The following is a 21965-nucleotide window of genomic DNA, read 5'->3' as shown; positions in this document are numbered from 1 at the left end:
TGCACTTAGAGTCTAGACCCAAGAGCACAGCACGTAGGGGCACATGTCTAATGTCAGGTTTGCTGGGATTGGGTAAGAGTGTACTATTGGCTGGACTCATAAGGCTTCTAAGAACTGCATAGGCAACACAAGCAAACATGACCAAGTCACCAGAGACCAAGAGAAGCACAGACCCTCTTGTCTGAAGGTCCAGGGCTCTGGATCGAGACTTGCAAAGCTACCAGGGCAGTGTGTGCGCACAGGGTGACCAGAGCCCTGTCAACAGCAGGACAGCCCTGAACCTCTGAAGCAGGGTCTCCTGACAGTAGCATGCTCACCTGGCGCCATGTCTGTCAGCATGGACAGAACATGGATGAAACGCGAGGGAAGCTGGCAGCCCTGAAATGGCCATGCGGATATGGGCCAGTCAGCTTTACAGTCAGATAAAAATGTATCACTGTCAACTCACAGAGCAGCTCTCCTTCTCTGGACTCCCCACTGCACCCCATAGGACAACAGATCAGGCCTGCAAAACCCTCCTCTACTTATGAAGAAGGGGCCATCTCCTAGCTCCACCCCTGACAGCCCTCCCACCCAGTACAGGGCTGTCAGTTGGCTCTGAAGACACTCCTGGGACCCATTGTGTAATTAACAGGGCTCCAGTCTCTTCCTTCAGCCTTGGCGGCTCCCAGCTACAACATTAATCTCCTAAAACACAGCTCAGACCCTGTTCTCCCTGTTGGATCCTGTGCTCCTACCTGCCCAGGCAATACCTTACCCCCTCTGATACCTGCTTTCCCGTGGGTATCAGTTGACCATTCCTGAAGACTTTTCAGTTACTCCCTTGAAGTCCACAGGCACTGGGTGAACTGCCTGAATCCCCACATGCACCCCTCCCACTGCACAAGTGCTTTTCTTCTCCCATAGTGCCTTGCTCTAGCCAAAGCCGCTCCACTTTTAAAGCATCCCTTAAATGTCCCCTCCTCCAGGTGGCCCTCCCTGGCCACTCTGGTCCATGCTCTTCTTACTCCTCTGAGCCTCTTCATTGTCACCTCTAGATCTCTGAGTATTTATCATCTCTGTTCTGCCCAGCAGCTAAGTCTTACAATCCTATGTAGACTCTGAAACCCAAGGTCAAAGTCTCAATAATCATTTGTCCACCCTCCATTCAAGGCGTGTCACTGTACCCCACGGCCATGTACTAAGGGAGACAGGACACAGTGTAGAAGTTGCTGGTCATAAGAAGAATACAGGAATGAGGGTGATTCAATACTTTCCTCAAGGGAGCCCGCTGTACTAAGCACAGGGCCCTATTGAGTGGGTCTTCCAGAGGAGTAACACTATGTCAGGGTTCAAGACAAAGAAGCTGGGCTCGTGGTGTCCCACCCTCTAAGGTGGGGAATGTTTTGGCAGACTGGCAGAGACATCATCAGGCACAGATGGCTTGGGATGCCTCGAGCTCCAGCAAAGCCATTAATCCCATGGACGAGGCAAAGCAGAGGACTGGCTGGCTGGCCAGAGGGGACAGCAGGGTCCTTGACGTAGGCAGCACCCACAAGCCTCACCCACTCCTGCCATGGCTGCAGCCTCTGGGGCTGGCACTCCTGTGCCGTCTGTTTTTCTGCGGGCCTCCGCAGATGGACTGGCTGTGTGATGCACTCTGCTGGCTGGCGGCCTAGCAGCCTGGCCCCTCTGCGGAGCTCTCAGCAGCTTCGCCTGTGCTTCCATTGTGCTCACACTGAAGAGATACTCTGGAGCCGGGCACAGATTTCTGGAGGAATAAATAAATGGGACCCTGCATGCCAGAGCGGCATCTCTGACCACGGTCTCATCTCCAGCTGTACCCCAGTGTGCTCTCCAGATGAACTGTGAACACTTGCCCACCCCCATTCACCCACTCCTCCCCCAGGAGGGGACAGTAGCATCTCTGCTGGTCTAAAGTAGAATACCTGTAAGTCTGGAGCACTTATGTCACTCACTGGTTGCCAGGGACAACCTCCTCCATCTCAGCATCCCATGCTTTCTGGCTCTCCAGCCTACTGCCCCACTACTCCACAGGTGTTCAAGGAAGTGAGTGTGAGCCTCTAATCCCCACTGTGTTTTCCCATTCATGAGACCAGGTAGCTAACTGAGCAATGGCACCCTCTGGCCTGGGTTCCATATGCAATCTAATGAGCAGGCCTGAAGAAATCAGCAGCAGGGCTTGCCTGGAGCTTTAGAGGTTCCTCAGGCAGGCGGGAGGAAGATGAAGGCAGCACAGGGGCTGAGTGGGCCGTCCGTGGCTGCAGAAGCCTTAAAAGCTAGTAAAAGGTTTAATTCTGCATAATGACTTACAAAGTGACAAGCAAAATAGATTTACCGTGACAGCTTGAAAGGAAAACCACAGAAATAAAATTACACTCCAGCTCTTCCCGGATCTTTGCAACCTGTCCCCTCCCTCCAGAAACCCAGGAGCTTGGGAGGGCCCAGATGGTCAAGAGGACATGAAAGAGTGGTGGCCTTGTCAGTGAGGAGTGGGACAGAGACCAGGGCAGAAACTGGTCCTCAGTCCCAGATGCAGCTGGGGGTCAGAGTTGGGTGCCTGCCCTCCAGAGAGTGAGTTCCTAGCCTCCCAAGCCGAAGTCTATGATGAACTGACAAAGGAAATTTTGCTGGTGCACCTGAGCATGCTGGTACACACAGCACAAACCTCTCCGTGTCCACCAGGACCCAGGACTTCCAATTTCTACCTGCTTCCTACAGTATCTAACAGAGTGATTCCATGGAACGGCCCAGCTTTCAGGACTCCCAGGAGGCTCCCCTGCTAACCCTGCCACAAGCCAAGCATGCCACATTAGCTCTACACTGTAGAAGCCAGGAGAGAGCAAGACCCAGCAAGTCTATCGTGGGAAGGTAAGTGTGCTGGAGTGTCAGCCCTGCTCTCTGTCTCCACGGCTGTCTTAGAATCTGTTCACACAAAGGTCAGGGCGATAGAGCAGGACCACTCAGCTCCAGTGGATGAGAACAGAGGACCTGGGATAGTTCTGCCTCTGCTATGAGCCACAGAAGCTCTCCCAAGAGGCAGCAACCCTTCCCATCTCACGAGGGCAAACAGTCCAGGCAACACTCAGGGCTCTCCATTCGGGCAATGCTGGTCACTATGCCCAGAATGTTACTCAGGCACACCAACAGACGGATCAAAACACAGAGTCGAGCCAAAGAGATGATCAACAGGTACAGACACGCCGAATGGAAAGAAAGAACTGACTCCTGAAAGTTGTGTTCTGACCCCACCCCCACCCCATACACACACTGTTAGCCGAAGGCCTCATGTCAAGAGAAAGATCCAGAGACATGGTGCTGAGCACCACTCCAAGTCTAGGAGATGGATGGGATCACCCATTGCAGAGGCTGCTGTTCCAGGAACAAGCCCAGAAGACTGCCTGGAGTCCAGTGGGTGTCCCAGGGAACAAAGAACCACCTTGGGTAAGAGTGGGCTGGAATGTGTCTGCAGTAGGAATGCAGAGGTGGCTCCAGTCAGACCTGGCTTAACCCAGGAGTAGCTCAAAGCCCACCCACCCCTGAGGGCTCAGGAGCAGCTAGCAGAGAAAAGATGGCACCGTGAGGAGGGACTGTAGTCAGAGCCTGGCCCCCTAACATCCTCCTACAGCCTGATCTGGTTAAGAGTCCAGCAAGGCTTAGAGATTTCCTCGTGTCCCTACCTGTCATTTCTCATTGCCATCCAGCAACTCCAGCCTTGGTGAAATGAAATGCTGTCCTGTGTCTTTAACAGAAAGAGCCAGGGACGTGCCTGGGCAGGCCTGGACACCATGTTTACCCAGCAGAAGGTGGCCCTCCCTCTACCCTCCCCAGAGCTGGCAAGCCAGGGCCATTTGCCATAGACTTGCCTGGTGTGTAGGCTGCCTATGTGGCTCAGGCCCCAGTTCTGCCCAGGGTCTTGCCCAAGAGGCCCTTCAGACTGGCCAGGCTTCCAAAACTGAGAGAGTTCTCCAAGCCAGCAAAACCAGGGCAGTCAGCAAGGCAGAGGAGTAACTGAAGTACAGATGTCTCCAGACCCGACCACTTTGCACATTTGCCTTGCCCTGAAGATGCTCTGAGAGCCAGGCCAGGCTCTCTGCTCCAACTGGGAAGGTGAAGAAGGTCAAGAAGGCACAGAGGGGCCGGGACAGGCTTATGGGCCCAGCTGCAATCTGGGAATGAACCACACTGAGGTGGTTCACTCCTCCTGAATGCGAGGATGTGCATCCAAACCACAAACCCACCAGCACTGTGTCAAAGGTGGCGTCACTTATTATTCACTGTGTAGAGAGCGTTCTGGAATGCTTGCTAGCTGCCAGCCGCAGTGCAGGGTGTTGGCGAGTCGAGGCTGAGAGTGGCGGCCATCCTGACGACAAAGGATCCCACAGAAGTCGGCAAGCAGCGCCTGAGGAATCGGGCAAGGGAGGCCTATACACTTGACTCTGCTGTTGGGCTAGGGCGGGCTGTGGCTTGAGGCAGGCTTTGCAGGGTGCTTAGGAGTTCCCCAGGCATACAGAGCAGAGGAAACAGAATGCACAAAGTCTGTATAAGTGAAGTCATGGCAGGGGCCTGATAACAGGTGGCCTCAAGGCCAGGCCTTGCTGTGGTAAGGCCCAGAGGATTAGTGAGCAAAGGGGGCAGGTGTCCATGGCTCAGGTGTCTTCTATTTAGATCCATTCTGGTGGCCAAGGGGAGACAGGGCAAGAACGGAGTCTAGAGGGCTTTGGGCATTAGAAGGTCGAGTCTAGGTGTTATACCACAAGATAAGTGCCTAGGACAGAAAGCCAATCTCATGGTTGCAGGCCTAGGGTGGCATCAAGGTGACTCCAAGTTGCAGGCAGCTCAGCCAGGTGATAACAACCCTAGCCTGAGTCTTAAGGTGACCTTATGCACGTTTAGAATAAAGTCTTCCCTCCCCATAGACACTTTACCATTGTTCTCCAGGATGTTATTTAATAAATTTATCATTGGCAGGGAGCTACCACATAAGCAGCGTTTGTGCAGGGTGAAGCCTGCACTAGCACACTAGCAAATGCACTGCCAGCCAACTGCACATAGGTGTCAGCAGACAATGAAAAGGGTTGGAGGACTGGGGCTCCAGAAGTAAACAACAACAACAAACACCACCATCAAACCAGGTACAGAGTGAAGAACAATCAAGGCAGAGCTCACTAACCCTCCCTGCTGTTCTCTATGAGAAATCCAAATAAAACGAGACGTGTATTTATCACTAGAAGGGATCCCAAAGAGAAAAAATTAAAGTAGCTGTTCAAACAAGGCAAATCAAGGCAGTACTCAGGCAGGAAACAGAAAGCACCGGTTTGACAGCTGGATGCTAGCCAGAGGTAAAGAATCAGTGATAGTCTTGGGACTTGGAAAAAAAGATGACTTTTTTTTAAGATCCCAAAAAGGTGGGAACCATGTTGGGGACCCCACTCCCTGAGTATCTGGGTGTTCTGTGCAGCAGAACCATCCGGATGATGGTAGAGGCTTCCTTCTAAGCACTTGTGGCTACACCCAGCTTGACTCAGGGTTTCTCTGACCCAGGCACTGTCTAGGGACACATCTCAAAGCAGGAAGAGGGCAGAAAGCTAGTGGGCCCCCAAGGGGACCTCAGTGAACAGACAAGTAAGATCTCTCACTGTCAAACTGTAAAGAACTGGTTTCTGTGGCTGTGCACACAGCCCAGGGCTGGGAAGATAGCTCAGTGGGTTAAGAGCTTAGGGCCTGACTCTGATTCCCCAGAACCCACGTAAAAAGGGGTAAAAAGGGCTGTTTCACCCATCATTCCAGTGCTGGAGAGGCAGAGACAAGTCAGTGAGAGACTCCCACTCAAAGCCAAACCAAAACAACCTCAATGGGTCTGACTAGATGGCTCAGCTGGTAAAGGGTATTGCTGTACATAACTCATGGCCTGAGTTCAATCCCAGCACTTCACAATCCTGACTTCATAGAGATGTCCTCAGACCCTCTGACCACCATACATGCACCGTAGCATACGCATCCACATAAGCACACACCAGGCACACAAATGTCTACTCACGAATAGCAGATCCTTTAACAGAAAAAGATGAACGGTGCCTGAGGAATGATTTGAGGTGGTCTCCTAGCCTCAACAAGAAACACAGACCCGCTGTCACCCACACAGTGAGACTCTTCCAGAAGGGAGACCTGACATGAAACCTGTGTGGGGTTGGGGAGGGGGCATCTAGTGTGAGGATTCTGCCTACTTGGTAACAAAAAGGCTCAAACAGGCTTCCAACAGCATTCCAGACGCAGGCATGGACTCAGGGTCCCACAATGCAGGGAGAGCATAGGGCTTGTCCAGATCACGAGGCTGTGAGGTAGCAGGAGTGAGGGACTAATTAGTTAGGGCTGTTTCCAGAGGTAGGAAACACAGCTGGAACTGAAGGGAAGGAAGACCTATTTGCATGACTACTGGTTCCCTAAGACAGAAAACAAAAACAAAAACAAACAAACAAAAAACCAGCATTGCTCCTTCCTTCCTCCCTCCCTCCCTCTCTCCCTCCCTCCCTCCCTCCCTTCCTTCTCTCCTTTTCTCCCTTCCTTCCCACTTCATTCATGTTGGAGTAGAACTTTGAACCTCAGACTGCTAGATAAGCATTCTACTATTGAGCTACATACACCACAGCACTTAGACTTATATTCTCCCCCCCCACCCCCCCCACCCCCCGCCGCCCAAAAAAATTCCCAGATGTCTCCAGGCTCCAGGCTCTAGCCTGCAACTGCCTGCCCACTGAGTGTGACTGGGCTCCAGAGAACTCAGGCAGCCTGCCCCAGCCTACTCAGCCTCACTCCCTTCCTATTTTATAGATCAGTAAGTTGAGCTGGAGAACATGTGAAACCATTTCCTCCAGGCCCTACTAGTCCCAGACCTCGGGGAAACCTGGTCTACCTCTAAAGGCATAAAGGGCCCAAAGTGGGTGTGGGCAGCCAAAGTCTGATGCCGACTTAGCCTGGGGTCAGCTATGCACAGCAGTGGGGGCCTGGGCTGGGCTGGGCTGCTTGACTCTCAGTCTGGTTTCTTTGTCATGTGTGGACAAGGCTGAGCTCAGATGCACCTGCTTGAGCTGCAGGGCTGCGGGGGAGGCTGCAGCTTGAGCTTGGCTGACTTGAGACTCTGAGCGATCAGGCAGAGAGAGAGGAAACAGTGAGAACACGCTGCTCACCTACTGCTGTGGGCAGGGGACATCCTCTGAGGCTACTTGGGACAGGGCAGGGCAGGGTCCCCCCATAGCATGACACCAGAAGGCAAAACTGGCAGTGTCCAGCAAAGTTAAGGGCCACCCTGACCCACACTGGTTCAGGCCACTTTCAGGGCGAGGGAAAATGACCCAGGGCATGTGCTGGCTCAGACCAGAGTCAGCTGGCCTGGTTTGCTGACAACCCCTCCACCCACCTTGTGCTCTACTCTCTGCAACCCTGGCTGTGGGGACTTCCCTCTTTGTGTCCCTGCAGTCTCAAGGTGCAGGCAAGGGCAATCAGGCTACAGACACTTGGATCTAGACACTTGATGACATATCTTTTTAGGGAAATAGATGAGCAAAGTGGGGAGACAGGCCTGAAGAGGGCAAAGGGACCATCTCTGACATGAGAAGACAGATTAAGACTGCAAGCTAAGTATCCCCATGCCTACATGTTCCTGAAGGGTAAACTGAGGCTCAGAGACTGGAAAGTGCCTGCCACAGGCAACTTGGAGTTAGGAAGAACCCCAGGACAGTCATCCTGGGTCCATCTCATGGAACCAAGACAGAGCCGCCTTCTCTGACCCCAACCTCAAGTTCAGGAAGTTGCAACACTTCCTTGTTTCCATAGTAACTAGCTACTGCTCCAGGAATACACTGAAATGTTTTTGTTACCTCCTCTGTGCAGGCCCTGGGCCAACCTCTGAGGACACGGACGGATGAACAGACGGACGGACGGATGAACAGACGGACGGACGGACAGACGGACGGACGGACGGACGGACAGACGGACGGACAGACGGAGAAACGGAGTGTGAAGGGAGACCCAGTCCCAGCCCCAGTCTAGGATGATAGCAAGCAACTAAGAAAGAGAGCAGAGGGGAGGGAGGAGGGAGAGCCTTCAGTGGAGAACCTTCCCAGCATCTGATACTATCGGGACAAGCTCAAGGGTACAGCTTTTGACCTGGCTTCTCAGGGATGAGTAGAAGTTCCCCAGACCAAATGAAGAGGCTAGAGAAAATGTCAAGGCTCCGGCCTTGAGGTGCCTCTCACCTTCAAAAGCTGCGGTGTGCTGTGTGAGCCTGGTGGCTCAGCTGCTTGGGAGGCTGAGACAGGTGAAAGGAAAGTGAAAGGCCCCACCTGTACTGTAGAGTGTCAGTTCAAGGTCAGCTTGGGCAACTAAGAGAGACCTTGTCGCCAAATAAGAAATTAGTAGGGATTGGCTCAATACACATGACTCTGGATTTGACCCCCAACCTTGAATAACCCATATGTGTGGGACCTGCCTATGGTCCCAGCACTTGAAAGATGGCAGCTGGAGGATGGAGAATTCAAGGCATCCTCAGCTGTATAGTGAATGCCAGGCCTGAACCTCAGAAAGTCTCATCAAGTCAGGGAGGGGACCTCCGTGGTACAGTACTTGCCTAGCGTGGCTAAAGCTCCAGGTTTGATCCTATGAAGGAAAGAGGGGAGGGAGGGAGAGAAAATGGTAGAGGGGGGACTAGAACTCAGCACAGAAAGCAGAGAAGATGAAGGCTTGATCACTGACCAAAAAGGAAGATAGAGACCACAATGCAAAGTGTGGACCAGATGCCCATGACACTTCCCAATTTCAAGTGTTTAATGGGTGTGCTGACAGAGTAGGTACTGTAGCAGTGACAGTAGAGGTGACAACCCTAAAGGATTCTAGATAACCACTCTCTCCTAGGGGAACAGGACTGGGGACTGGACAAATCCACAGCCCGGTTCTCAGGCTAGTGAGAGACGCTCCCTAACTGTCCCAGGGAAGCAGCCTAAGTGAATGAAGGCTTTAAGAACCTTGAGAACTGCACACAGGTTGCTGCTTTGCTTGTCGTCCCCCATCCAGGATGCACTTGGTCCAGCAGGGAGAAGGCCAGCCTCAGAGAGTGGAGGATGGAGGCAGAGGGAGGCCAGAGCGCTAGGGTAGGCACACCCAGCACCTTGCTAGTTTTATTTCCCCTCTCTGAGCCTCAGTTCCCTATCTGGAAAGTGGGGAGAAGGAAGGTGTGATGGGCAGGTTCCTCTAATACCCCCTGATCCCACCCACTAAATCATCTCTGGATCTGTGGGTTCTGGGAGGGGTCATGTCATCTGACACTGCAGCAACAAATCCAAACCGTGGTTTAGGACAAAGCAACATTTGGTGGCTAAATAGGCCAGACACCTGGGCAAGGAGTCTCGGGGGGGGGTGGTGGCAGTGGTTTCTGGGACCCCCCCCCCACATGTACTGAAGTGTCTTACCAGAGGATTGCAGCCGTGGGCAGGCCACGATTAAGGGACCAACAGTACCCCAGACACCACAGTGAATAAACACCTTCATGCTTGCCCCAGGCCCAACAGCTCTGGAGAGCAGGGTCAGGGGCTTAGGACCCAGACCTCTATGAGACAAAGCAGAAATCTCAAGCAGGGGAGCCTTGTACCCGAGCCTTACTCACTCCAGTGGAGGGCTTGTATAGGGACAGCCACAGGCTGCATGGTTGGGATATCTGGGTTCCAGTTCCAGCTCAACTAGCGACCTGTCCCTCTGGTTTAGACCCACTGTGTAAATGAAGGGCTGATGTTATTACTGGTGCACGTGGTAGTAACACTCAGTGCTATTGCATAGCACCTGACAAGGGTAGGGCCTCCTGTCTGATGATCCTAACAGCCACAAGGGATGCCACAACAGGAAGCAATGCCAACAGCTCTGATTCCAAACCCAGGGCTTCTTACAGAGAGCCCTGAGCTTTGGAGCCTGAGATTGTTTGGGTGGGATGGGCCTGGACAGATGGCAGTGGGCAGTGAGGGACAAGCTAGACTCGGGCAAGTGCCAGTGGAAGGCGGGCTAGAGAGGACACACGTCTCACGTCCATGCTGCCCCCACCTCCCTGGACAGGGCTCCACCTTTAGTGGTGAATGAATGTGACAGGAAGAGCCTGAAAGACAAAGCCACCTTCCCAAAAGCACCCAGTACATGATCCTGCTTGCTCAGCAAATGCCAGCCGCCTTCTTCCCCCTGTGCCCCCAAACCATCTGCCTCCCTAGCCACTTCCACATCCCATGACCTGAGGGTACTACTTCCCCATCCAGCCTGATGTCTTCAAGCTGCTCAGATTCAAAGAAAACAAGAAGACCCAGGGCACAGTTTTATTTCAACTTGACCCAAGCTAGAGTCATTTGGGAAGAGGGGCTCTCCATTGAGAAAATCAACTTGTAAATAAGTCTGCAGTGCATTTTCTTAATTAGTGACTGATGTGGGAGGGATGCAGCTGGTTGTGGGTGGGGCCATCACTGGACTGGCGGTCCTGGGTGTATTAAGAAAGTAAGCTAGGCAAGCCCTGAAGAGCAAGGCAGTACACAGCAGTCCTCCGTGGCCCCTCTCCAACAGTTTTAGCCTCCAGGGTGCTGCACCGAGTTCTTCCCCTGAATTTCCTGGAGGGTGAACTACAAGCTATAGGAGGGAATAAATCCTTTCTTCCCCAAGTTGCTTTGGTCATGGTGTTTTATCCTGGCGATAGAAACCCTAACCAAAAGAAAGCCATCTCCTCCAGGAAGTCCATTCTGCTTACTCCGTCCTGCCTTAGATACAGCTGAGGAGGACCCAGGCAATACAATTGTGCTGTGTCAAAAAGAGGAGTGAGTCCCGGGTTCTTCATGGCTCTGGGATGAGAACTGGGCTTCAGCTGGAAGGGACCACTAGGGGAGTAAGGAACAGCCCACTCCTGGAGGTGCACAAGGCCACACACGACACACTATGGGGATGTCATACACAGGACATATATCTGTATGACAGGCATCAGAGGATGTGGCTGCTAAGATACCTCAAGGACTTGGGGACCAAAGGTCCCAGGAATACTAGAAATGGGTATGTGGAGCTTGTGAGTGGTATTGAACAGGCCGTGCAGCCTAGGCACTGCCAGGGGGCAGGCAAAGAGGGAAACTACCCAAGGTATATAGCCTAAAAACTCTAAGGCCTGAAAAGATTCAAACCCTCCACGCAGGCCCACCTCTGCAATAAAGGGACCAGCTGGGCTGACAAGAAACAGCAGAAATTCAAAGTCAGCTCAGGCCAGGTGGGGGCACTGAAGGCTCGCCCTTCAGTAAGGGCGTCCAGCAGAGGCTGAGCTCCACAGCCCATCTTCAAAACAAAACTAGAATTTCCCCCCTGAATTTCAGTTCTTCTCCCAGGATCTGCGACATAGTGAGGTTCTGGGGCCCCGGTGGCCCGTGCACAATGAGTAGAGAGAGACTGAAGGCTAATGAGCAGCCTCCTTTCCCTGCCAGACAGCTAGACCACTTCCCAAAGTCCAGAAAGCCAGAAACATAAGGACTGTGAGCCAGGGAAATGATGTGTTAACCACAGTGGCAGATGGGGGTCACAGCCCTCCTCAAGGCCCTACCCAAAATGCCTCTCTGCACACAAAGCTTGTCCCCCAGAGATGGCCACTTCACTGTATCATGGCAGGCAGCTCTTCTGCAGGCTGAGTGTTCTTGTCATCCACGTTAGGGCTCCCAGCACCAGGGAAAGATGACCCACATAAGCTTGCCTGTTGCCTTCCTTGGAGAAAGAGTTGGGGTACTTCTCCCCACCTAATCCTCCTGAAAGAGCTGCAGACTGAATCTAGACACAGCCCACCCCATGCAGCAGGAGATAGGACTATCTCCCAGGGATACCAGCCTATCCCAGAAGGCCATTCCTATAACTATTCATCCTACATTCCTAGGACCACTCGACCCTGGGCCAGGTAATATGTCGCAGGAGGACTCTTTTGTTAGGGACTTTAGTCGAGTCCCTTTTCTTTCTTCAACCTTGGTTTTCCAACCAGTAAAATGCCAGGCTGGATGAGAAGCAGGCTTCTAAAGACAATGTCCTCTGAAGGTAGAGGTCACACACAGAGCTGGAATGTGGCCAAGAGGAGCTTCAAGACTTGTCCAGCGATTCCTCCTATGGCCAGGAACTCCAGCCTTGTGGGCAAGGGCATTCTTCTGATACTGTTCAAAGATGTCCACACAGAAGTAAGCTGCGGGCTCTCTCTCCAGAAGATGGAGGTTACAGGAATGAGGCCACGAGCTCTCAAGCAAGCTATGTTAACAATTCCAGGGGGCGGGGTATTGTGCCTCCTCATCAACCTGCATCAGGATGCTGTGATATCATCCTAGTTCATAATGGGTGGGTAAGGAAACTGAAGCTCTTAGGGGTCTATGAGTAGCCAAGGGTGCCATTCTCTGTCCCCCTTCACAGATGCTCTGCACAGAGCTTAGCAGGTGTCAAGGCTTGTTCTACTCTGGGTCTTTTCAAATGGACAGAAGCCAAAAGGGAAGTTTTTGGCATCTCTGGCCTTGGTTTGCAGGAGGGAAAACAAGACGCCCAGACAGAAAGCCAGATAGATTGGCTTAGAACATTCTCCAGGGGCACCAGGCCTTTTGGAAGGTTGAGTTAAAATGTCTTTGGGTTATTATTGCCTCTATGAAAGGATAGGTACCCCTGCCATGTTTTAGAAGGCCCTAAAGGCAAGGAATCAGAAAGCTCTGGTTGGTTCTGAGTCAGTTTGACCTTGAGCAATCGGTACACTGGAGTTAAGACTTTGGGAGAGCACCCATGACACTGACTAAGGTTACTGTTCCTTAAACACTTGCCACAAGCCAGACACTGAACACTCCCTAGCTTCTAAACCTATTGGGAGGGCAGTATTTTAGTGATTGTTAGAGCATGAATAACTCATATACAGACGTGGAGGCCAAGGTCAGAGATGTCAAATATAAAAGGTGGAGTTGACAGACTACAGACAGCCAGAAAAAAAATCCTGAAACAGGCTGGAGAGACGTGTGTCTCAGTCCCTGAAGCGCTTGCCGTGTGATTATGAAGACCCAGTTCAATCTCCAGGACCCACATAAAAAGCCAAGTGTTGGGGTGCACTCTTACAGCCCCTGAGCTGGGAGGCAGAGACAGGAGGTTCCCTGAGGTTCACTGGTCAGCTAGTGCAGCCTCATTAGCTAAGGTCCTGAGACACACACACACACACACACTCAGATCATACAGCCATACAGACTCACATACATACCCAACACACACACATACCCACACATATATACATACACTCTTACACTCACACATCCACACGGAGAAGAGTGAGAGCAGGGATGGGGGATTCAGTAAATGATCTGAAGTGTGTAAACAATAGCAACTTCAGTGGTACACAGTCCTCTCCACCTGAACCAGCTGTGATAGCCTGCTGTAGGAAAGCCATCTTGGTGGACCCAGAACCCCTGCCCCTGAACCCCTCTGGGCTTGGACTCTCCCCATGTGCCATCCAAAAAGAAAAACTGAGACTCTGGAAAGAGACTCTTGCACTTCCAAACACCAGGAGAAAAAAAAAATCAAGCCTCCCGAGCTCCTCTGGAGAGCTCCTCTGTGCCTAGGCTGCATGCCCACTGTTGAAATGGTATTTTGAGCCTCTCAACTGACCCAGCTGAGGTCAAAGTCCACCTAGGGTGCAGGGTGAGGGATTGGGCAGGAGCCTTGAGGACAGAGCAAAGTCCAGACAATTGGATCCCGAGCCAGGTCCCTTTTTCCTCCAGCAGCTGTCACCTGGACCTGACACAGGTGACTCTTAGGGTGGAGCCAGCAGGTTCCAACCCTGCTTCCTTGTCCAGAGAGGAACCAACAGCAAACAGACAAGCCACTAGCCATACAAACTCCAAGTCGGCAGGAAGTGGGTTGGGGGACTGGAGGGGAGGACTTGGCGCGGAAGAGCTTGGACTCTCTCAAGAGGACTGTGGTTTGATTTCTCTCACATAAGTAAGTATTCATTCTCAACATATCCCCACACGCACACACGCAAGCGCGTGTACTAGAAGAGGTTTGGAGACTGTCCTTAAAACAAACTCAAGGATCACTTCTACCCTCCCGCAGTCCAGCTGGGCTCCTGAGCTAGGTTACAAACAGCCTTTATTGAGGTGCACTAAAGACTGGCCAACAGTATATGTTCAGTACATGTCTAAAGAACTCATGAACTAACTGTCAGAGTCCAGGTTCTGGGTTTAGTTCAGCTCTGTATACTGCTAGCTTTGAGTGAAGTTTAATTATTGCTTTCTAAGGCTCCATTTTCCTGGGCTAGAAAAAGACAGGCAATCCTAACTCTATAGGAGTTCAAAGCCCAGAAAAGGGGGTTCTGTGGTAGAAGGGGTATTTATTCCTATGACCCACAGCTAAGAATATAGGGTGAGTCTTTTTGGGTTTGGGGGGAGCCTCCAGGCAGGGAAGGGTTCTATAGACCACAGAGGAATCCCTTATTGTGAGCTGTTTCTACTACTCAAGCCAGACACCCCAAAGGAATTTTAGACAAGGAACCATTGAAAGTACAAAAGAGTCCTATTCTGACCATCTCGCCATCAGTGGCCTGGCCATGTTCTAGTCTGCATAGAGTTTGACAAGCATGTGGGGAAAAAAGTGATGGGCAAAAGATTCGAACTCCCCCATGTTTGAGGGCAAGGGACAGAGACAGGCAGAGATGAGGGTGTGTGCACATCTGCATGTGTGCTGGAGGGGAAGAGAGATAGACAGTAGACCCACCAACAGGGGAACAGTCCCGTCCCTCAAACCATGTTTCTGGGGACAGGTGCCTCAGGAAGGTTCATAGCCCTGGAGACTCAAAGCCTGTTCTGATGGTCCCAAGAATAAGCCATTCTAGTTACTGAAGCCCTCCCGTCACTCCATGTCACTCCTCAGCCTCAGCTTCCCCCCTGGCTCTGACAAGGATTTGACCAAGGAGATCTTTGGAAGGACATATCTGTTCTGACAGCTTGCAATGCAGATATGCTATAGAAAAACATTTCCCACCCCCAACACACACCACCACCACTGCTGGCCGCCCAAGAGACCTAGGAAGGCAGTTCCTATCCCCAACCTGCTGTCTAGGGCTAGGGCTGGGCAAAGCAGAGTCTCCACACACCGTCTGTCTTCAACAGCCTGCCACGGCCAAAACCTTGAAGTGGTTACAATTACAGCCAGGCTAACAGGATTAGGGGAGCGTTGAAATCTAAGAAATCTAATTAGCTCAGACACCCCGGCCTCCCCCAGCACAATCCTGTAGTCACCCTGGCAGCTGGGCCTAATGGGAGGGGCAGGCTCTGGGCCTTCAGGGCTACAGTCATTACCTGCACAGGTGTGCCTGGCCAGGACAGGTCAGACTTCCTGGGAAGGTATCCTCTGAGCCTGCCCAGTTACCCACTGCCCACAACCCCAACAGCCAAAGTGGGTATCAAAAAGTGGCAGTCAATTAGTCTCCAGTTGACCAGATGCAAGGGTGGTGGCCATGGGGGAGGGGAGGGAGACTCCAGGGGCCCTACAAGGGTGGCCACCTTACATAGTGTAGGAGACTGACTCAGCCAGAGGAGGGGCAGTTTGAGTCACACTCTGTATCTATAGAAACCATAGCAGCCCAGGGACAATCTTGCTTCCTCCTCCAGGGCCAGGCAGAGCTGAAGCTGGTGCATTCAAATACCTAGGCAGGCAGGCAGCATCTGAGGTTCAGTGTAAGCTCTAGATGGGAGGCGGAGGGGGTGGGGGCAGGGAGAGAATGAACGAACGAACTCCAGTGAAGCTGCTAGTGGCGTAGACCTTGTATAGCCAGATGCAGGGAAGTCTACCTGCAACCCTTCCTGGAAAGAACTGCTGTTTCTGCTCATTCTCTCATTCCACCCCTGGGGTCAGTCCACACAGGATTCTGTGGCACATCCCTGTATAGTTGGGGCTGTTGATCAATACACTGTGATGTGGGGATCTATACGGCCTGGAGTTGAGTCCTGGCTTAGGCACAAGCTCTTGGCCTCTCTCTGAGCTTCAGTTTTCTTTTCTGTTAAATGGAAGTAATTCCATACAGTAGCTGACACTGTTGTTAACGGGATCAAACAAGTTTGGAAAAACGATTCTAGATGGACCATTACCCAGCAAAAGAAGGGGCTATGGCCACACCCTTTCTCACGTACACATGGCAGGCAGCCAGAGGTTGGTGGGTAATTATTTATTTGGACTGGTCTTTCAGCCCTTGCTGGACAAGAGCTCCTAAGAGTATCTTGCATAGTTCTGGGCCTCGTGGGCCACTGTCTTCACTCTGTGGATTCTCATTAAACACATGAATCCCCGACCTGATCCCTACCCTCATTACGCAGCTCCTCCCAGGTTGAACGCCAATTCAAGGGAAGAACGTGTCAAGAGGCCAGCCTAGAGCTGATGGAAGAGAACCCCTGCATCCCTCTCATCGCAATTAGGCTGGAAACAGCCATTGGAAGGGTGTTCCCCACCACCCATGTACACATCATTACGTTATGATATGGTACACACATATCCTACAGGACTCGGACCTCACGGTCATTAAGGGAAAATGAGTCTGTGGTTGGGAGAGGCCAAAGCATTTTAAGCCCAAAAGTTCATCAGGTTTTCCAGAAGGCCTGCAACTCATTCACAGCCGTCCAGTAAGTAGAGATGCTACCCAAAGGTGGTGAGAACCCTATCACAGGACGCAGGCAAGCTGAGGCTGAACAGTCAGCTGTAAGCTATCAGGGAGGTAAGAATAATAGAGCAACCTCTGGAAAAGGATTCCAGCAACCCTTACCCCAATCCGGTCCTAGACGTATTCTGCACAAAAGTGTGAGGAACTTTCAGGATGAAGACTCAAATGTTTGTATCTGCCTCATCCTCAACCATGTAGGATGATAGGAGTTCTGGGCTTGGACCCATTTTACAAATCAGGAGACCGAGGCCCAGCAGAGTGACCTCCTGGCCCACACAGCTAGCAAGCCACAGCCATCTGGTAGGGTTTTCTTTCCCCCTGTCCAGTGTCTATGATAGGTTGGCTGTGTGTTGCCTCCGTGAGGGAGAGCCTAACCTCAGCCTCATGGCTGGAGCTTCCAGGCTTCATGCACCCAGGCAGGCTGGCAACCCCAGCCTCAGGGTATCTTCAGAACAAAGATGCTCCCACCCCCCAACCCCTCAGAGAGGGCTTGGGTAGAGGCCACTGTGTCCTGCTGAGAGGATCCAGTAGTCACCAGGAGAAACTGCAGCCACAGGGTCAGGGTCAGGGGTAATTAGGGCAGCAGCCTTTGTTATCTACACAAAACCCTAGGAATCTCATAAAGATGCAAGAGAGGCAGGGGCCTGGCAAGGACCCACAGGAGCAGCTATGAATGAAAATGTATGGGACCCAGTCACTATCCCAGCAGGCCCTACCATGCTGGTATCATGCCACCATACCCAAAGATGTTTCCCCAAATTCACTCTCTGCTGTACAGATTTCTTACAACGTTTTACCCTAAGACTTGGGTCAAAACTACCCAATGAACCTGGGGCTGAAGCTAGGTATCCAAGCTTCCCCTTGCCCTCAGAGGACATATACAAACTTCAGGTTTGTGAATCTTCTCAGCTGGGTCCTTCCAGCTCCTGATAGGAGTGAACCTATGACAACTATGCCATGTTGGGTCATCTAAACAGTAGCCAGGGATGAAAATGTGGGATTACTGTGACTAGGGAAGTGTTACATGTGTGAGTGTGTACACACACACACACACGGAGGGGGTGTTGGAGCCAAACCCCAGTTTCTAGGTCTTTCTTCATTTGCCCTAGATCCCTCTCCCTGACTTTCCCTTAGAATGAAAAAAATAAAAAAAAAAAGAACATTTTGTCCCCACAAAGAAGCCAGCAGCCGTTTCTGCACAGACAAGGCTATTTATTCAAACTTTTTTTTATAAGTCCAGTCCCCTCTGTGAGACTGTGAGCAGTACTCAGAAAGTCTTACAACCGCAGCTCAAGTCTTGAAGACTCTATAGCTCCTCCCCCAGCCCCAGTTCCAAGTTCCCAAGACTAAACTTCTGATTCATATGAGAAGATGAGGTCTCCTAACCGTGTGACTCGGGGCCAGTGATGCTTCTGTCCTTTGGAGAAAAACAAAACAACCAAAACCCATAAAACTCAGAGGACAACACCATCTCCCTCTAACTGCACTCCTTGCCGCACACGCTCGCTCCTAGGCAGATAGATAGGGCTTTCAATGTGCCTTTTGTTTGATGCTGGCGTCTCCACATCCTCTTCTTGAAGAGGGAAAGGTCAGCACAAGGCTCCCGGGTGTTCACAAGCCCTCTGCCTCGCTCTGGGGCCAGGAATTCCCCCTTCTTTGGACCTCTTAAAAAACCAGTCCGGATAAGAAAGGCCATGAGCTTGCGCCCTCATCTAAACTTCCCAAAAGCTCACAGGCAACTCTTCCACACTCCAGTCACTGCACAAGCATAGAGAGGCAGGCCCCGGAATTCACCAGCAACCAAGTCGCCTGTTTCTCCAGCCCCAGCCACCATCCCTTTATCTGTACCTTCAAAAAAACAATAATAAGCAAAACCAGGCACCTCTGGGAACAGCCTCTGGCCTCCTGCCCTGCCCTGTGTAACCAGCCTGTCCTCACACCCACGAGGGAGGGAGGGAGGAGACTGCACTAGTCAACCCTCTGGTCTACCAGGCCCAGTTCCCAGGTTGCAGCAGAGGCAAACTGTTGCTTAAGAAAACCATTGGCACCAGGAGGCAGCTGGAGCCAATGGCTCTCTATGTAACGCCAAGGCAGGGGCTTCCACAGGCGCAGCTCACAGACCGCCCTTCCAAATCCGGGGGGTTGGTCCCCACTGTCCATGCGCGGGGCTGTCCACCCACGGGGCTCCAAATGTCCCTGGCAGTGCAGAGAGGAGGGAAAGGCTGGCCGAGCGGTGCACTCACCCCGCCAGCCCAGCCGCCAGCCAGCTTCTTGGAGATCTCAGAGAGAACATTTGTTTGGGCTGCCAAGTTAAATCTTCCTCCCTCATGTCAGGGCATTGGAAAAGCAGTCAGGGGAAAGGGGAAGGGGGAGAGCGGGGGAAGGAGCCGCGGGAAGGAGGGCGGGAGAACGCGAGCAAGCAATCCAGGCGGGCAGGCTCAGAGCCCCAGTTACTCTTAGCACTGCCAGCCCAAGAAGCTGCAGTTCCCGGGGGAGACGTTGACCGAGGTCTCGGCATCGAAGCAGAGATCTGGCCGCCGGGCCTTCCAGGGCTCCCGGGTCGGGTGCCGGGATGCCCGGCTCCTTGAGCCCGGGCTGTGGGAGAGGCCCTTCACCCTGCTCCGGGCTGGAGGCACAAGGTGGAACTGTAAGCCAGAGAAAGGAAAAGTTTTCGGCAGGTAGAGGGAAGGGCAGAGTAGCCGCGGCGATCCGCTGTCCCCGGGGGAGGGTGGGGGGCCCAGGCCCGCAATCCTGGCGCGCTCCTGTCCGCTAGCCCTCCCGCCCGGGTTGTTTACATTCCTGGAGTGTCTTTTAAACCGGAGGCTGTGGCCGGCTCCTGGCCTTCTCCCGCGGCTTCGGGGCAGTCTCCCGTGAAAATCTGCTGGCGCACAATGGCCGGGAGAGGAGGCCGCCCCTCTCCCGCGCCCCCACCGCTCCAGGGCGGGGAGCCTGCCCTCTGCACCGCGCCCTCTCCCCGCCTGGCCAGCTTCCTGGACAGATGTCCCCGGCCAGGGGGCGACGCGCTCCCGCAGCCTGCACCGCGACACCGAGGCCGTGCTCCCCACTGTTTTCTCCCTGGCCCTGACGCCAGGAATGTGAAACAAGCTTTCTGAGCTTCCCTCCCACAATCCCGACCGAGCTTCAGCTCCGGCCCGGCCCCTCAATCTCCTCCCGGGTCGGCCTCCCACTCCCCCGGGGCCACCGCCGCCGGAGACAGAGAGGAAGAAAGAACACGGGGAAATTACTTTCGTATTTGCAACGCGCGCGTACACACACACACACAGACACATCTTCCCCTTGGGCTCGCCTCCCGACTGGGGCAGCCCGGGCCAGGCGTTGGCCTGAAAGCCCCCTCGGCTTCCGAAGCCCGAACGAGAAGCCTCGACACATCTCTTCAACGTGCCCTGCTTTAGCCACGCGCCGCGTTTCCCTGGGTTATTCTCCCCCCAAAACAACTTAACCGCGCCCCCATCTCCCATGTACAAAAGTGTGTTCTCCATAGAAATTCGGAGGTACAACTTAACACCACCAACCCTTGCCACCCTAGAATCCAGCGCCTTCCCGGAGGTTCTCCTACGCACACAGGAGCACAACTTCACATCTTTCCAAAAGAGGCAAGGGAGACGCAGCCAGTCCTTCCCGGATCCTCTCCTCCCTCCTCCGAATCCGTATCCCGGCCGGCTCCCGACTGATCGGAGCGACGGCTGGGAGGCGCGCCGGCAGGAGGCGGGCACCGGGTCCGCGCGCACAACCGCACCGGCGCCCCGTACACCCGAAGAACCCCGGGTCCCCGCGCTCATCCGGAGCCGCTCTACACAAGCTGGGCGCTCGCTGGTGGCCAGAGCCTCCGCCCCCGGCGGCCAGAGCAGCGCGCTGAGCCCGCACGGCTGGCTTCTTTCGCCCGGCCAGAGCTAAACCTTTAAGAGGAAAGCCCTAGTATAGTACACGGCGCTCGCACCCCGACGATCCGCCGGGAGCGGGTGGAAACCTTGGTGTTAACGGGCGCTTGGCTCTGTCCCCAAACTTACCGGGCGCTGCGAGCACCACTGCCACCGCTGGAGGACGCGCCGCCGCCACCGCCGTGTAGGGCAGGCTGGAGCCGGGAGGAGCGCAGCGAGAGCGCGGAAATCCACTGGGCTCCGACTCCGGCTCCGGCTCCGGCTCCTCACCGGCCGGGGCTAGGGTCAGCGCGCTGCGCCGACGCTGCTCGCTTGCTCTGCAGCCGGATCGCTGCTCGCCCGGCCGGCAGCTTGCTCTCCCGGGCGCCCGCCGCCGCCGCCGCTCGCTTTTTTAATGTCCACAGACAGTGAAAAGGAACTCGGCGTTAGGGGGTGAGTAAGTGAATCAACTCGCCCGGAGCCGAGCAAGTTGAAGTGTCAGATTACATTGGCTATTCTATTTCCAAAGGGCCCCGCGCCGCCGGCCTCCCGCAAAAGCCGGCACGGAATTACGGCGGGAGCGGAGTGCCGCGCCTCCGGCGCTCAGCTCTGCTTGCCTTGGTTCGCTCTCCATCTGCGCGCTCGCTGCGCTTTCCTTTTCTCTTTTCCTTTCCTTTCCGCCTCTCTCCTTTCCCTTCTTTTCCTCCCTTTCTTCTCAGTTCCCAGGTCTCAGCTCTCTTCCGAACCCTGTTAGGCTCCGCGCCACCCTCACCCTCCTCTGCTGCTTGTTCACTCTCGTCCCTCTTCTCGCCTCCCTTCGCTGCTCTTTAACGCCCCCCTCTCCGCATCCCATAAGTTTGGAGAGGAGAGACCGATGTGCCTAGGAAGGGATCACCTTGGTAGGAGCAAAATTACTTCCAGAAGGCGTAACCCGCTTCCTGCTGGTCCCCTGCAGGAGTGCACTGAGACCTCAGGTGCTGTCAGCTGAGTTGGGGTGACTGGGTTGCTAATGAGACACCGTGTGCGAAGCTTCCATGTAGACTTTGGGATTATTCCTAAAACGGGGTGAGAGAGGGTGAGAGGACCCTAACCTTCACTACCACGGGTGACGCAGGGGAGACTGAAGTGCGCCTCCATTGACATCTTGAGAAAGAGCGAGAGGTGCAGCGGGAACCATAAATCCCCACTACTACTGGAAGTTAAGAGCAAGAACGCCTTAGTGCCTGGTAGGGAGCGCCTGGGGCGCTGAGAGCCGAGCGCTCCCGCTTTGCAGAGGCGGAAATAACCCAATCAAGCTCACAGCCCAGGGCTGGGCTCCACTCCTATAGTGGCGAAGAGCACTCACGAAGCAGTCAGGTGCGCTCACTTGCGGA

At 53.6% G+C, this 21965-nt stretch overlaps 1 protein-coding gene across 5 annotated transcripts in view; it reads right to left on the bottom strand.

The window, feature by feature from the left end:
• The window catches only part of Zmiz1 (zinc finger MIZ-type containing 1), a 206056-nt gene extending 184941 nt beyond the window's left edge, over positions 1 to 21115 (bottom strand). For 3 of the 5 annotated variants that reach the window (XM_021182703.2, XM_021182704.2, XM_029468727.1), the window contains exon 1: positions 20743 to 21115. The gene's annotated coding sequence lies outside the window, so the exon portion shown is untranslated. The other 2 variants (XM_029468725.1, XM_029468726.1) reach the window with 2 other exon arrangements.
• Between the last annotated feature and the right edge of the window lie 850 nt (positions 21116 to 21965).

The sequence above is a fragment of the Mus caroli genome, chromosome 14, assembly GCF_900094665.2.
Source record: "Mus caroli chromosome 14, CAROLI_EIJ_v1.1, whole genome shotgun sequence".
Lineage (NCBI taxonomy): Eukaryota > Metazoa > Chordata > Mammalia > Rodentia > Muridae > Mus > Mus caroli.
The sequence above is the reverse complement of the archived record's forward strand: the minus strand, read 5'-3'. Positions and strand labels throughout refer to the sequence as shown.